Here is a 14,799-nt window from a genome sequence, read left to right as displayed (position 1 = left end):
TAATTATAGTATTTAGCTGGATGTCCAAGACTACAAAACATTCTTCTAGCTTTTTTGCTTTTCTTGTTGCTGCCTACTAAATTCTACTATTTCTATCCTTGGTGACTTTTAGTCACAAGCTTAATTTAATTTAGTTTTTCTGAATACTTGACATAAAAGTCACTTACTATAGACTGTGACTTCAAAGCTTTCCCAGATTATAAAAATTTCTAGTGTCATCATCACTTAATATTTATGAAGTATCTACTTGACCTTGTCCCCTCTGGGATACTCAGTTTCCAGATATCCAGACTGATGAGTGTATATTCAATAATTTGAACTTTTTCCCTTTCTTTATTTCCTTCATCTACTGTCCTGCTTCTATCCTTTCTCAGGGTATGAGTATGTAATTTTCTTAGTCATATCAAGAATGCTCGCCACAATGGGTACAAATATATTTAAAGTGAGATCTTTGGCTAGATTATTAATAGTTTATGTATTTTATTACATTATCCTGTAGAAATAGCATGAATTTGAGAACCAGAAATTTTCTCATTCAAATCTTAGTTCTACCACTTCGAACTGTATGATTTGAGTAAATGGCTTATTTTCGAGCCTGTCTCCTTATGTGCAAAACAAGAATCATAATAAGTGTTATGGGGAGTGAAAAATGATGGATATAATTTGATTATTACAGAAATAAGCAAGGATGAGGTACTCAGTAAATAGTCGTTATCATGAAAATTGTCAACACCTGGGAGAGGTAAAAGCCCCCCCCCCCACCCCCAACAGAACACAGGTTGTGGTTTTTAGTTCACTGAATCTGGTCACAGCTCTGAAAAGTCTTACTTCAGTAGCTCTCTAGAGATCCAGAATGGCATGCCATTAACAGACTAAGAAAGGAGTTGGCAGGGGTCTTTACTCACACATGATACCACTTCACAGGACAGTAGATTCCACCTGCTTCTTTCAATATAATATTTAGTGACATGGTGTGATTCTGGTTAACTGTGGTTAACCTCAGTTCTGGTTAAGATGGCATGGTATGATAATTCCTTTCTCACCTCCAGAAATTTATAAATTTACATAAATTTACATAAATGATAAATCAATTGAAAGGAAAATAATGAAGAAACTTTTGAAGACCACCCCAATTTTCCCCTTAAAAAGAAACTCAGCAAAATACTGGCAGAACCCCACTGACAATGCCTCATTTCCCAAGCCTGAAAAACTTGAAAGCCTTATTCATCCCTTGGAAGCACTTTGACAGCTGAAGATTTGTATCATTTGAGAGTACTTATTTATCCAATTTTGAAGAGTCACTACCTTAAGAAAATATCTTCCTGATATCTTCTGAGATAATAGGGATTTCCCTGATGTGTTAGCACCAGTGCCAGAAAGAAATCTAGACACAGCCATAGAATGAACCAGTTGAGAATCGACACCACACAGACCCATGTTAACCAACAGCTAGCTCTGGCATAGTGGTATTTTCCAATGTAGGAAAGTAAAATCCCATAACCCAAACAGCCCAAAAATGATGTTCAGGCTGCTTGTCAAGGTTCTTAAGCTAAAAAAAAAAAAATCCCTAAGCTGTTGTACCTTAAGTGGCTTATATAAATTTGTATAAAACAAACAAAACCCAGAATTGAGCTCAGCCATACCTCCAAGGGTCCCAGCTGAACAAAGCTCATAAACCATTAGTGTCCCTCTTAGAAAATCAAGGGGCTTCCTCCTTAAATTCTGTATTGACTTTTCCACTTGGCCTGGGCATTAATCTTGATACAGTAAGATGCACTGAGAATTGTACGGAATCTATCCTGACCCACAAAGAGGGTGTCTAGGGCAATTCTATCACTTATTACAAGCCTAATCAGTAAGGCTGACCTGAAGGCCTTCCAGGGCTGAGGAAGGTAAAAATCACTCTGTTCTCTGGAGGGAGACAAGATACTGCCTGATTCCCTCACAGAAAGCAAATTCTCAGGGGCACACTGGGTAGCCCCTGGAAAGAAAGTGTTGTTTATAATTAACCCAGGATGTACAGGTAGACAGTGCTTCCTTCCAATGTGGCCTCCCCACTGGCTGTAGGCTTTAGGGTTCCCAAATCAGTTCCAATAATTGAGTTTTGTCCTTATTTTTGGAGGGACCACCTTAGGGTAGTCAGTCTAAATCTGTCTTGTTAGTTCATATACTGGGGGTTGGGGAGGAGATATTTGTTTGACTCTCAGAATGACTGTGTCTGGGGACAGGGGGACCATCAGGAGGTATTTTGCATGGGCAGTAAAGAAATGAGGCCATCCTTGCTATTTCCAATAGACTTTCTCAGTAACGTTAAGGGAACTGGTGAGCAAATCATGGCCAGAGCCATCTGGAGGGGGACAGCAGACCCGGCAATCAGTTATATTTAAGATACTTGCTACTATCTGGGAGAGTCTCACCAGGGCACTTTCCTTGGGGAGGAAGACTTTAGGGCAGTTCTGAAAGACAAAGGTTATTAATGCCTCACCTACCTCCATATTTCTAGTGTTCTTTAGGTCACCCTCACCCCACCCTTACTCATGATGCCAGGTCGTTGCTTTCCCTTTAACACCAAAAATTGGTGTGTCCCATTCCAGTAGCTTTATCTTCATCTTTTTTACAATCATACCCCCTACTTGCACCTTTTGTCCAGAAGGGTCACTAAGAATGAAAAGAGGGATATAATGAAAAATTATTAGAAGATCCTTAATATAAACCTATGTTATCAATTGAAAATATAGATTTAATGACATTGGAAGTGCTGATACCATAAGATTAGTAAAATGAAAAAATCCAAATAGTTCATTTAATTTAATCCCAATTTAGAAAAAAATAAAAATCATAACAAAAAGACTGGAAAATATGTTAAAATTTAACAATAGTAACTCATGAGTTAATTTTATTTTGTAGCTTTAAAGTTCTGCATTATTATTCTTTTGACCTATGTTATATATGCTATATATGTGTTTCCCTCAAGAGGGAAAACAATAAATGCTATTCTAAAAATTCAAATGAAATCAGTGGAAAGTCCTATAACTTCCCATAAACAATATAGAAAGAAGTCTATTTTAATTCATTTTCCAATTGCTCCTACCTTTAATTTTAATACTTTTCTCTTTCCTTTCCTTTTTTATAATTCTTCTAAAAGTTTCGTATCATCATGTTCACAGGCAACACATGTGAAGGGTGGCGAGGAGAAGGAAGGTGTAGGCAAGGAGAGCCTCCAGACTGAAATGCAGGCTTGACACCTGTGAAAGGAAAGAACAGGAAGGAATACCAGATAGGAAGAGTTTCAGGCTGATGCACAGTTCTAGGGATGTTTTGGCTGATGGCGTTATCAAGTCAATGTTGACCATTACAGGAGGCCCCCCTCCTGGAGGAATGAACACCCCTGGTTACCTGCCTCCTGTGCTCAGTCATGAACTGGGAACAGTAATGGAAAAGTCTGTCTTCTGTGAAAACTCAGAGGTAGATTCAAGGAGAGGCACTGGTCTCCTATACTCTATTCAGCAAGATTCTGGGCAGCACATTTCCATGGCTCCACAGTTTTAGTGTGAGCCTAGCCTTCATTGTGCTCTCAAAGATGTTCAAAAAATTTTTCCTCACACTGTAAAATTTCTCCTGAAGTGTCTCTGTTACCTGTACCATTGTGAACCATCTTTCTCTTAAAATTAGCAGAAAAGAACAAACTTTAGTACATTTCTTTCATCTGTGAATCTAGCAATGGAAAGTAGCTTTGGAGTGACACAGACCTAAGGCTGATTCCAGTTTTGCCACTTATGTGCTGTATGAGGTTTAACATCTCATGTAAATTTTCTTCCTCCTCAAGAAAAGTCCTTACTAGAGCAGTATGATAGAAACTTTCAAGCATAGTTTCTCAAGGAAGGGAGACTTCTGTAGAAACTCCCCACATCTGCAGCTGTGCTTATATTATGTGAGACTGTGCAACTGGTCATATCTGGAAGCACATGGGGTGAATACTTGATTCCCACTGTGCCAGTTAGGATCTTCCAAAAATCTGGGATTAGGTCACACATGTCAGTGTCTAATACCACTTGAATCTGGAAGAAAAACAAATTTATAACCCACACTGTCACCGTAGTATGGTCAACTTTCATCATGTGCACATCAAATCACACTCACAGAGAGCAGCCTGAACCTCAATACAGAGGCAAAAGCAAGAGATAATTAGGAAGTGATACAGAAAGACATACAGATTGAGAAAACCTGCCTTCATGTCTGATTTTCTCATTTCCTGGTATCAGTCCTCGTGTGACTAGGGCATACTTCCTTGTTCTTAAAATAAATTCCCTTTGATACATAAGTTAGTTTAAATGGATTTCTGTTGCTTTTTACCGAAAGAGCTTTTAATAAAATAGACAGTCCTGATTAATTGATGCTTTTCAGAATAAATGCATTTCCTTTAACCTTAGCTTTCCTGGAGTCAGCTATTTTCTGAAACCCATTTTTCCATTTTTCTTGAACTTTCATTTAGCTGGCTCTGGACAGGTTATATTAACAGATTATAGCTGTGTTTGGAGGCATGACCAGGACTCTTATGCCCTTATCCCTTACTGGAGCTCAGTGTGAGGCAGAATGAAAGAAAAATTAAAATGTACACCTGAGATTGCATCATTAACCGATTAATTCCAGAAACTTGGCAAAGAGAATCATCAGCCTCAGTCTCCTTGCTCAGTGTTAATGTAATGGTTAACTGAGGAATCTGACTTCAAAAATGATCTAATCAGTACAAAGTCATCCTCTATTTAGCAAGGATAATTTAATTAGTGTTCCTAAAATATAATATTGATTATTGAATATTTTCTCCTTTAACTTTTAGAAAACTCCATTGAAGTCATGATGACATTGTGAGCCATGCAATTATAGATGACCATAATTAGGTCAATGCAATATTACCAATAGCGTCTGACAAATGGAGCCATCAACCCAGTGAACAAACTTGCATCCTTCATACATAAAGCTGTAGCCACCATCCCCAAATTATTAGGAGATCTTTGTTTTGTTTTCCAGCAGTGGAGATGGCTTTGTGCTCTTTCATTGTGACTAGAACTAGCTCTTATCAAAGGATTCCTAGTATAAGAATGCAGGTTGCTAAACAGCAAAATTAACTGGTCTATACACAAACTATTCTCTAGTATAAATCGCATTTCCACTGTGTTGCAGTCACCTTCACTGGTTATCAAGGTATGAGACATCCATCCCTTTAAATGAGACATCTTGCCCATGAAAGAAGTCTGTAGGCATCCATTCAGTTAGAAATAACTTCTTGCATCCATTTATTTATTTATTTATTTATTTATTTATTTATTTATTGCGTTACGCGGGCCTCTCACTGCTGGGGCCTCTCCCGCTGCGGAGCACAGGCTCCGGACGCGCCGGCTCAGCGGCCAGGGCTCGCGGGCCCAGCCGCTCCGTGGCACGTGGGATCTTCCCGGACCGGGGCACAAACCCATGTCCCCTGCATCAGCAGGCGGATTCTCAACCACTGCGCCACCAGGGAAGCCCCCATCCCTATATTTGCAAAGCAACTTATTAGTCCTTTTATTACAGCTCTCATCACAGTTTACCTCATATTTGAGTTAACTATGTTTGTCCTTAATTATGTGCTTTTGAAAATCTGCTTCTATGTCTCACTCTACTTGTAACAAGCACAGAATCAACCAGTGCTTATACATTGTAAGTAATGTATAATTACTCATGCAATTTTTTTAAAGAAATAAACAATAAGTAACCAATAATATTGATATCCCTTTAAGAGAAGGAATTAAAGCACTTGGAACTTTGAGGGCCATAAGTAAGGAGATTCTATTTATTTACAGAAAAACCCAGTACAACTTGCTAAATATATCAAGATTCATACAAATATAGTTAATTCCCTAAAATCACAGAACTTTTGAAAATATTAGAGAAACAACATAACCTGAGCAAAGACTTTATACACACTGATAAGCAGGTGAAAAGGTTCATACTTGACCATGAAGCAAGTCAATCTCTTCATATTAAATATGACTTGAAATATACTAATATATGAAACATTTTATGTAAGAATCTGATCAGTTCTCCTGACAAGGTGGATTATACCTCAAAGATAATAGGAGGGATATGTTTAAATGTCACAGGAGAGGAAGTTATACCACAGCTTTAATAGCTTTTTAATGCTCAGAATCTGATCAAAGTAATTATAGTTTGGTAATTCAGAGAATGGAAGAAATTTACGTCTCAGAGTAAAATGAGATGTTTGAAAAATACAAATTCATTAAAATATCTTGACATTTACTAAGAAAGGAAGCTTAACACAGGACCAATTTCCTTTCTTTCAGTCTGAAATACCTTAAATTATACTCATTTTATTATTATATTATCAAAAAATTTAAATTATAATTCTAAACAGATACAGGTTGTAGAAAGTTTAGAAAAATTAGACAATAAGAATATAAATACTATCATTATTCCCACAATCTAGAATTAAATATCATTCATATTTTACTGGATTTCCTTTAACATGTTTTCTCTTTATACATGTTAATTTTATGCAATTGGTGACACAAAAATTATATAGCCTGCACTTTTACTTAAAATTTTAATGTGAAACATTATCCATGATATAGAAAAAACTTTAAAATTATTTTTGTCAATGACTATATGACATTATATTACATGAATATACTATCTATTTTTAAGAGTTTCTTTATTATTTGGCAGTTAGTTTTTTCCCAATTTTATTATAAATAATTTTACATTGGGTATCTTCTTCATAAATTTTTATTTAAGTAACAATACTAATTGAAAATGCTATGGAAATTTTAAAGGTTCTTAACTTACCAAACTGCTTTAGAGAAAAATTATCAAAATTTATATTTCCCAAATAGTCATGCAGATCTCATTTCATTAAATGCTTTGGTTGCTCTGAGAAAATGTTTGTTTTCCAACTCTACTTGTATTTATTAATGGTGCTTTTTTTTACTTTATTCTATGTCATATGTGCTGGAGATGAGTAAATAAGAGCCAAAAATACTATAGTGACTGAGATCCTGGTTTCATTCCGGAAATATTCTCTGTTCATCAAGTTCTACCATCTTATCAACCTTGGAAGAAAAAAAAAAAGAAAAATGTGCCAATCATACGTTCATACTTACCTTTCTTCTCTTAATAAAACACTGAATATTTGGCATACAATTTTTTAAACCATCTTTGTGTTTTCAGTCTGAAAAATTATTTGGGACAAAAGCCCTTATTTTATTCTCTACTGAATAACAATAAGAATGATAATGATATAAAATAAAAACAAGAGAACATATGATGCTCTTTCTCTGTGCCAGACTCATGATAAGCCTTCACATTCATTGCTGGATTTGATCCCAAGGTGGAAAAACATAATGTAATTCTTTAACGTAAAAGTTTAAATCCGGGCTTCCCTGGTGGCGCAGTGGTTGAGAGTCCGCCTGCCGATGCAGGGGACACGGGTTCGTGCCCCAGTCCGGGAAGATCCCACATGCCACGGAGCGGCTGGGCCCGTGAGCCATGGCCGCTGAGCCTGCACGTCCGGAGCCTGTGCTCCGCAACGGGAGAGGCCACAACGGTGAGAGGCCTGCGTACCGCAAAAAAAAACAAAAAAAAACAAAATAACCCACCCTCCTTCCACCTATATATTTCCAATATAAAGAAAACCATGTACTTGTTTAGACCAGGCCCTGGGCTAACTGTGTCTATGGATTGGTGTGTGGTATGATTCCCACTGTTTACAAGAGGAAATGAGGCAGTATGGTCAAGGTACCAGGGCTAGTGATGGGAAGGACTGAGGAAGGTAAGAGAGCTCAGTCCAGAAGTCCACTCCCTTAACCAGAACCCAACAGTCCTGTGGTTTTCAGATTATGAACAGACAGCACAGGTATCACCTGGGAACTTGTTAAAATACAAATTTCAGCCCAGACCTGGGCCTACTAAATCAGAGACTTTGGGGATGAGGCCTGCAAAGCAACATGTTTTTCAGGACCGTCAGGCGATACACTCGGGCCGACCCGGCGCCCACCACTGGGCTGCACAGCAAATCCATTCTGGGAGTTAAAAAAAAAAAAAAAAAAAAAAAAAAAAAAAAGTTTAAACCCTATATTCTTTGGTTCAGATCTCCATATCTAAAAACTAAACATTCTCTCTGTTAGTCAAGTCATGACTGGAACCAGATTGTAAACCTCTAATTATCAGTTGTTAGTGGAATCTTCTGGAAGTATATGAGAGCTATGAGAAGATACAATTTCAAGTTGCTCAGTCATCTAGAAGACTATCAGATAAAAATGAAAGGTGGGAATATTTGGAAGAGATTGACTTGGAGATAATAAAGAAATAACCACACACTATGTTACTTGAAGAAACCTCAGGTCAAATTTGCACCTCTTCTATACATATTGTAATATCAGTCAGTATCTTGTAGCCATAGATGTTTTTGTTAAGTTGTTGAAGTTCCTGGCAGTCCCACTTACAATGTCTGAACTCCAAATTTTCAATTTTATAACTCATAGAATATAATATTAAGTATCTAATTGCTGTTTGTGCATCAATTAAATCCAGCAAATGTAAATTTAAACAGATAGCTGGTAAATCCTTGTTAAGGAGAATAACAGGAAACTATTATAAATAGTCTTGTATAAGGCAGCATCTTTCCTCTTCTCCTTTTAGAAAACATGTAAATACTCATTCAGGGACAAAGAAAAAGAAAACTCCATGATGCTCCATGATGAGAAAGGTTAGTCTAGTGGTGGAAGACCTCAGAAAACGTCAGGAAAAAATTACGTTTCTTGAAAGTGAGGGACTCACTCTGGATTGCAAAAGATTATCACTTCACTGTAACAATAGAGGCAGCAATGAGATTGAGAAGGACTAACAGCAAAAGCTGTCAGGAACTGTTTTTTGTTTCATTGAGAAAGGCTAAGTGGGAGAGTTTAACACAAGTAGGCTAAAAAAATCCAAAAACACGTTATTTGAAGGAAGCTCTTTGTTTATGTGGTAGTAAAGAAGAAAAGATCCCTCTGGAGGTGAAGCCTAAAAGACTACAAAAGTATCCCTATACATCAATACTTTCAATATATTATTTTTCCAAAAATATATGAGTTATTTAATGATGAGTAATAACAAATAATCTGGTATAGCATTAACACAAATATATTGTAAGAAAAAAGGATGGAAAAGAACAGCATAATTTTTTTAAAAAAGAACGCTTCAGAAAAACATTTTATGAAGCACATAAAAATTGTGAGCAAATATTTCACCATTAATTTTCTTAAGTATCTTTATAAAGAAACTGCCTCGGTGAAGAAGGACTACAAATAATAAAGAACATCAATTTAGGATATGGAGATATATAAATAGACAAGATGCAGAAAAAAAGTGGAAAAATTAATCATAAAAAGGAAGACAAAATTTATGGGAACAAAAAGGATACTATATTCTGTGGGAAACTTGGGGGGTAAAATATGCAAAGTGGTCAAAATAAATTGGAAATAAAGATTTTTAAAAGGCTACACAGAAAAAGATCAATGAAAAAATAACACTAAAAAGTAAATTAAAACAATGTAACAAAACAAATATTTAAAGATAATGTTTTTTAAAGATTTCCTGAAAAAAAACAACAGCAAAAAAGACAATATTCAAATTGAAAGTAATATCTCAGGAAAAAATCAACACAACATTTAACACTGCAACATATCCTGGTACACACAACGAATATAAAGGAATAAATGAAAACTTTTGGTTAATTGTAGGGAGTTCAAGACACTTTTTAGGCAAAAAGATATCAGACTGCTTCAGATTTCCCCACAGCAACATTCAATGCCAGAAAATAATGGGAAGAAAGCCACAAAATACTTAAGAAAAGAAAGTGTAAACCAAGGACTTGATACTGAGCCAAGCCAATATTCAGGTAGACAGGTTAAAGACAAACTGTTTGGTTTTGCCACAAATCAGGGAATGTTTTTATTATGAGTTCTTCCTCTAGCAAACTATTGAAGAATGAGCTTCAGAAAACTAATAAATGACCCTGAAAGCTAGTGAAAAAGGATTGGTAGTAGGCATAAATTATATATAACTTTAAAAGAAAGAGTAAAATAAAAATAAAGATTAGAATGAAGAGAATAGAACAAAATTTTTAAAATAAAAATATAAAAGAGAGTAGAATAATTGTTATATGCCTGGACACCATAGAAACGATATAGCCAACCAATATTTGGGAAGTGGAACATAGAATAAGCTGCTGACTACCACCTCTATAGTGCTTCAGAGTTAAGAGGGTATCAATTCAAGGTGACATATCATATATGAGAAGTTTACATAAAATTTAGAGTACCAAAGTGAATACTAAGATTAAAATTGGTCTATAGAAGATGTGAGAAAGAAAAGCTTCCCATTTAAGAGGGAAGCAATAGCTACAGCCATTAATTGCCATTTAACAATATAGTATAAATATCTTTCCACATCACCCAGAATCTACATTTTTTTTTATTGGATGAATAGCATTTCTGTTTCTGAATATATATGATTCTCTTAAATAAGCCATATTATTGGAGATGTAGGTGTTCCCAAAATGTTAATTTAAGAGAAATAGCACTATAAACTTTAAACATATGTTTTTGTGTGTTTGTGTGTTTACTTTTCCAGTTAAACTCCTAGTAATATAACTCTTGGGTCAATATATTGACAAATTTTGGAGGCTTTTGTAATATATTGCCAAAGTATCTTTTACAGCAAAAATAGTGATAATTATTTCTCTTGATTATTGTTAATATTAGATGTGATCACACTTTTATATCTTTACAGAATTCCTGAGAAAATTGTCATATTTAAATTTACATTTATTTCATTCTTCATAAAACAAATGAACTCATTATATACTGACTAAAAATTTGTATTCATTCTTTTTTTTCAAAACACCTGTTTATTCCCTTTCTCCAATTTCCACTGAAGTTTGCACTTTTCATATTGATCTGTAAGTGTCCATTATGTATTACGACAATCCTTTATCATGTTTCTTATAAATATTTCTCCCCTTTAAACTTTTATTTATGGTATTTAAAACTCATAAAAGTTACTTTTATGTTAAATCTATTTCTCTTTTCTTCTATAGCTTCTGCCTTTATTTCAGTCTTAGAAATTATTTTTAACCTAACTGTACATAAATTTTTTTTAGTATCTTAATTCTCTACACTTTCTATAGCATCTGTGATTTATTTATTTATTAACACAAAAGGTGTTTATTTAAATCATTTCCCCTAACTTGGAATTCCTTTTTTAAAAATATACATATACTATTGGGCTTCCTTGGTGGTGCAGTGGTTAAGAATCTGCTGGCCAATGCAGGGGACATGGGTTCGATCCCTGGTCTGGGAAGATCCCACATGCCGCGAAGCAACTAAGCCTGTGTGCCACAACTACTGAGCCTGTGCTCTAGAGCCCCACAAGCCACAACTACTGAGCCCATGTGCCACAACTACTGAAGCCCTGAGGCTAGAGCCCCTGCTCCACAACAAGAGAAGCCAACTCAGTGAGAAGCCCGCTCACCGCAATGAAGAGTAGTTACTGTTTGCACAACTAGAGAAAGCCCATGCACAGCAACGAAGAACAAATGCAACCAAAAATAAATAAATAAATAAGCAGCATTGTCAATCATGGAAAATATTTTTAAAAATAAAATATACATATATTATTGAAGTATAGTTGATTTACAATGCTGTGTTAGTTTCAGGTATAGAGCACAGTGATTCAGTTTATATATATAAATATATATATTTTTTTCTTTTTCAGATTCTTTTCCCTTACGGGTTATAAAAAATATTGTGTATAGTTCCTTGTGCTATAGAGTAGGTCCTTGTTGGTTATCTATTTCATATATAGTAGTGTATATATGTTAATCTCAACCTCCTAATTTATCCCTTTCCCCACTTTCCCTTTTGGTAACCATACGTTTGTTTTCTATGTCTGTGAGTCTCTTTCTGTTTTGTAAATAAGTTCATTTGTATCTTTTTTGTTCTTTAGATTCCACATAATTGATATCATATGATATTTGTTTTTCTTTGCCTGGCTTACTTCATTTAGTATGATAAACTCTAGGTCTATCCATGTGGCTGCAAATGCAATTAGTTCATTGTTTTTTTATGGCTGAGTAATACTCCATGGTCTATATGTACCACATCTTCTTTATCCATTCATCTGTTGATGGACACTTAGGTGGTTGCTTCTGTCTTGGCTACTGTAAACAGTGCTGCAATTAATATTGGTGTGCATGTATCTTTTTGAATTATAGTTTTCTCTGGATATATGACCAGGAGTGGGATTGCAGGATCATATGGTAACTCTATTTTTAGTTGTTTTTTATTTTAAAACATCTTTATTGGAGTATAATTGCTTCACAATTATGTGTAAGTTTCTGCTGTATAACAAAGTGAATCAGCTATACACATACATATATCCCCATATCTCCTCCCTCTTGCAGTTCCCTCCCACCCTCCATATCCCACCCCTCTAGGTGGTCAGAAAGCAATGAGCTGACCTCCCTGTGCTATGTGGCTGCTTCCCACTAGCTATCTATTTTACATTTCGTAGTGTATATATGTCCATGCCACTCTCTCACTTTGTCACAACTTACCCTTCCCCCTCCCCATGTTCTCAAGTCCATTCTCTATATCTGCTTCTTTATTCCTGTCCTTCCCCTCAGTTTTTCAGAACCTTTTTTTTTTTTTAACATTCCATATATACGTGTATATATACGTGTATATATGCTGTGTAGAGTAATCTTGATTGTAGGTTTTTCCGTTTCATCACATTAAATATGTCCTGCCACTCCCTTCTGGCTTGCAGAGTTTTGCTGGAAGATCAGCTGTTAACCTTATGGGTTTTCCCTTGTATGTTATTTGTTGCTTTTCCCTTTGCTGCTTTTAATATTTTTTCTTTGTATTTAATTTTTGATCATTTGATTAATATGTGTCTTGGCATGTTTCTCCTTGGATTTATCCTGTATGGGACTCTCTGTGCTTCCTGGACTTGACTGAATATTTCCTTTCCCATATTAGAGAAGTGTCCAACTATAAACTCTTCAAATATTTTCTCAATCCCTTTCTTTTTCTCTTCTTCTTCTGGGACCCCATAATTCGAACGTTGGTGCGTTTAATGTTGTCCCAGAGGTCTCTGAGACTGTGCTCAATTCTTTTCATTCTTTTTTCTTTATTCTGCTCTGTGGTAGTTATTTCCACTATTTTATCTTCCAGGTCACTTATTCGTTTTTCTGCCTCAGTTATTCTGCTATTGATCCCTTCTAGAGAATTTTTAATTTCATTTATTGTGTTGTTCATCATTGTTTGTTTTCTCTTTAGTTCTTCTCGGTCCTTGTTAAACGTTTCTTGTATATTCTCCATTCTATTTCCAAGATTCTGGATTCTTTACTATCATTACGCTGAATTCTTTTTCAGGTAGACTGTCTATTTCCTCTTCATTTGTTTGGTCTTGTGGGTTTTTATCTTGCTCCTTCAAGATAAGGCATAAGTTGTCTCCTCCACAATTTACTTTCAAAGAGTTTTTATTTTAATCATACCATCAGCCAAAAAGAAGGAAGAACAGATAAGAAGAAACAAGAGATTACCTAATTGCTATCAATAAAAACCTAATATTTGGGGCTTCCCTGGTGGCGCAGTGGTTGAGAGTCCACCTGCCGATGCAGGGGATGCGGGTTCGTGCCCCAGTCCGGGAAGATCCCACATGCCGCGGAGCGGCTAGGCCTGTGAGCCATGGCCGCTGAGCCTGCGCGTCCAGAGCCTGTGCTCCACAACTGGAGAGGCCACAACAGTGAGAGGCCCGTGTACCGCAAAAAAAAAAAAACCTAATATTTGTTTGTTGTTTTGTACAAAGGAATATCTCTAAATAGGAACTCTGATACTTACATCAATCTAGCGTACTCTAGTTCCCTTGCTGAGCACCAGAAAACATCTTTCATAAAGGAAGGAGGGAATATATAAAGTTTTTAAAGAACACAAAAACACATATGGAGTCAAGACTGGATTCAAAACTTGGACTTACCCCTTCCTAGCTGTATGACCTCGGACAACTTATTAAATTTTCTGAGGCAGTAAAAAGTGTATGATACTTATCTCATATGCTTATGGAGCAAATTAAGTGTAATGATGTATGTAACATGATTAATAAGTGTCCAATGATATATAATATTATCGTGCTTTTATTACATTAGCACAATAATCAACTATTGTCCATATTTCACTAACCCAAAAACTCCAAATGAGCATTAGAATCTCATTGTACACAATAGCAGAGGCTGCCATTCAGTATGTGTAATGATGCCTCATTATGAAGACGACTCTTATGAGCAGATAAAACCAAATGTCCCATTTGCCATATCCTCAAATAGGAAACTTGTGAGAAAATATGAAAGGATTTTTTTATGACTAGCATAAGTGAGTGACTGATGCAGGGAATGAGGAGTTCCACAGAGGTAAATTTGCTAAATAAAGAAGTAACTTATCAAAGTCAATTTGTTTGATCATCCAGAGCTGATATTAAGAATACTATTTACTGGGCCTTCCCTGGTTATCCAGTGATAAAGAATCCACCTTGCAATGCAGGGGACGAGGGTTCGATTCCTTGTCAGGAAACTAAGATCCCACATGCTGCGGGGCAACTAAGCCCACACACCACAACTACTGAGCTCACGCACCTCAACTAGATCCCACGTGCCACAAACTATGGAGCCCACGCACTCTGGAACCCACACACCACAACTAAAGAGCC

The sequence above is a fragment of the Lipotes vexillifer genome, unplaced genomic scaffold (genome assembly GCF_000442215.2).
Source record: "Lipotes vexillifer unplaced genomic scaffold, Lipotes_vexillifer_v1.1 scaffold1574, whole genome shotgun sequence".
NCBI lineage: Eukaryota > Metazoa > Chordata > Mammalia > Artiodactyla > Lipotidae > Lipotes > Lipotes vexillifer.
The sequence above is the reverse complement of the archived record's forward strand: the minus strand, read 5'-3'. Positions refer to the sequence as shown.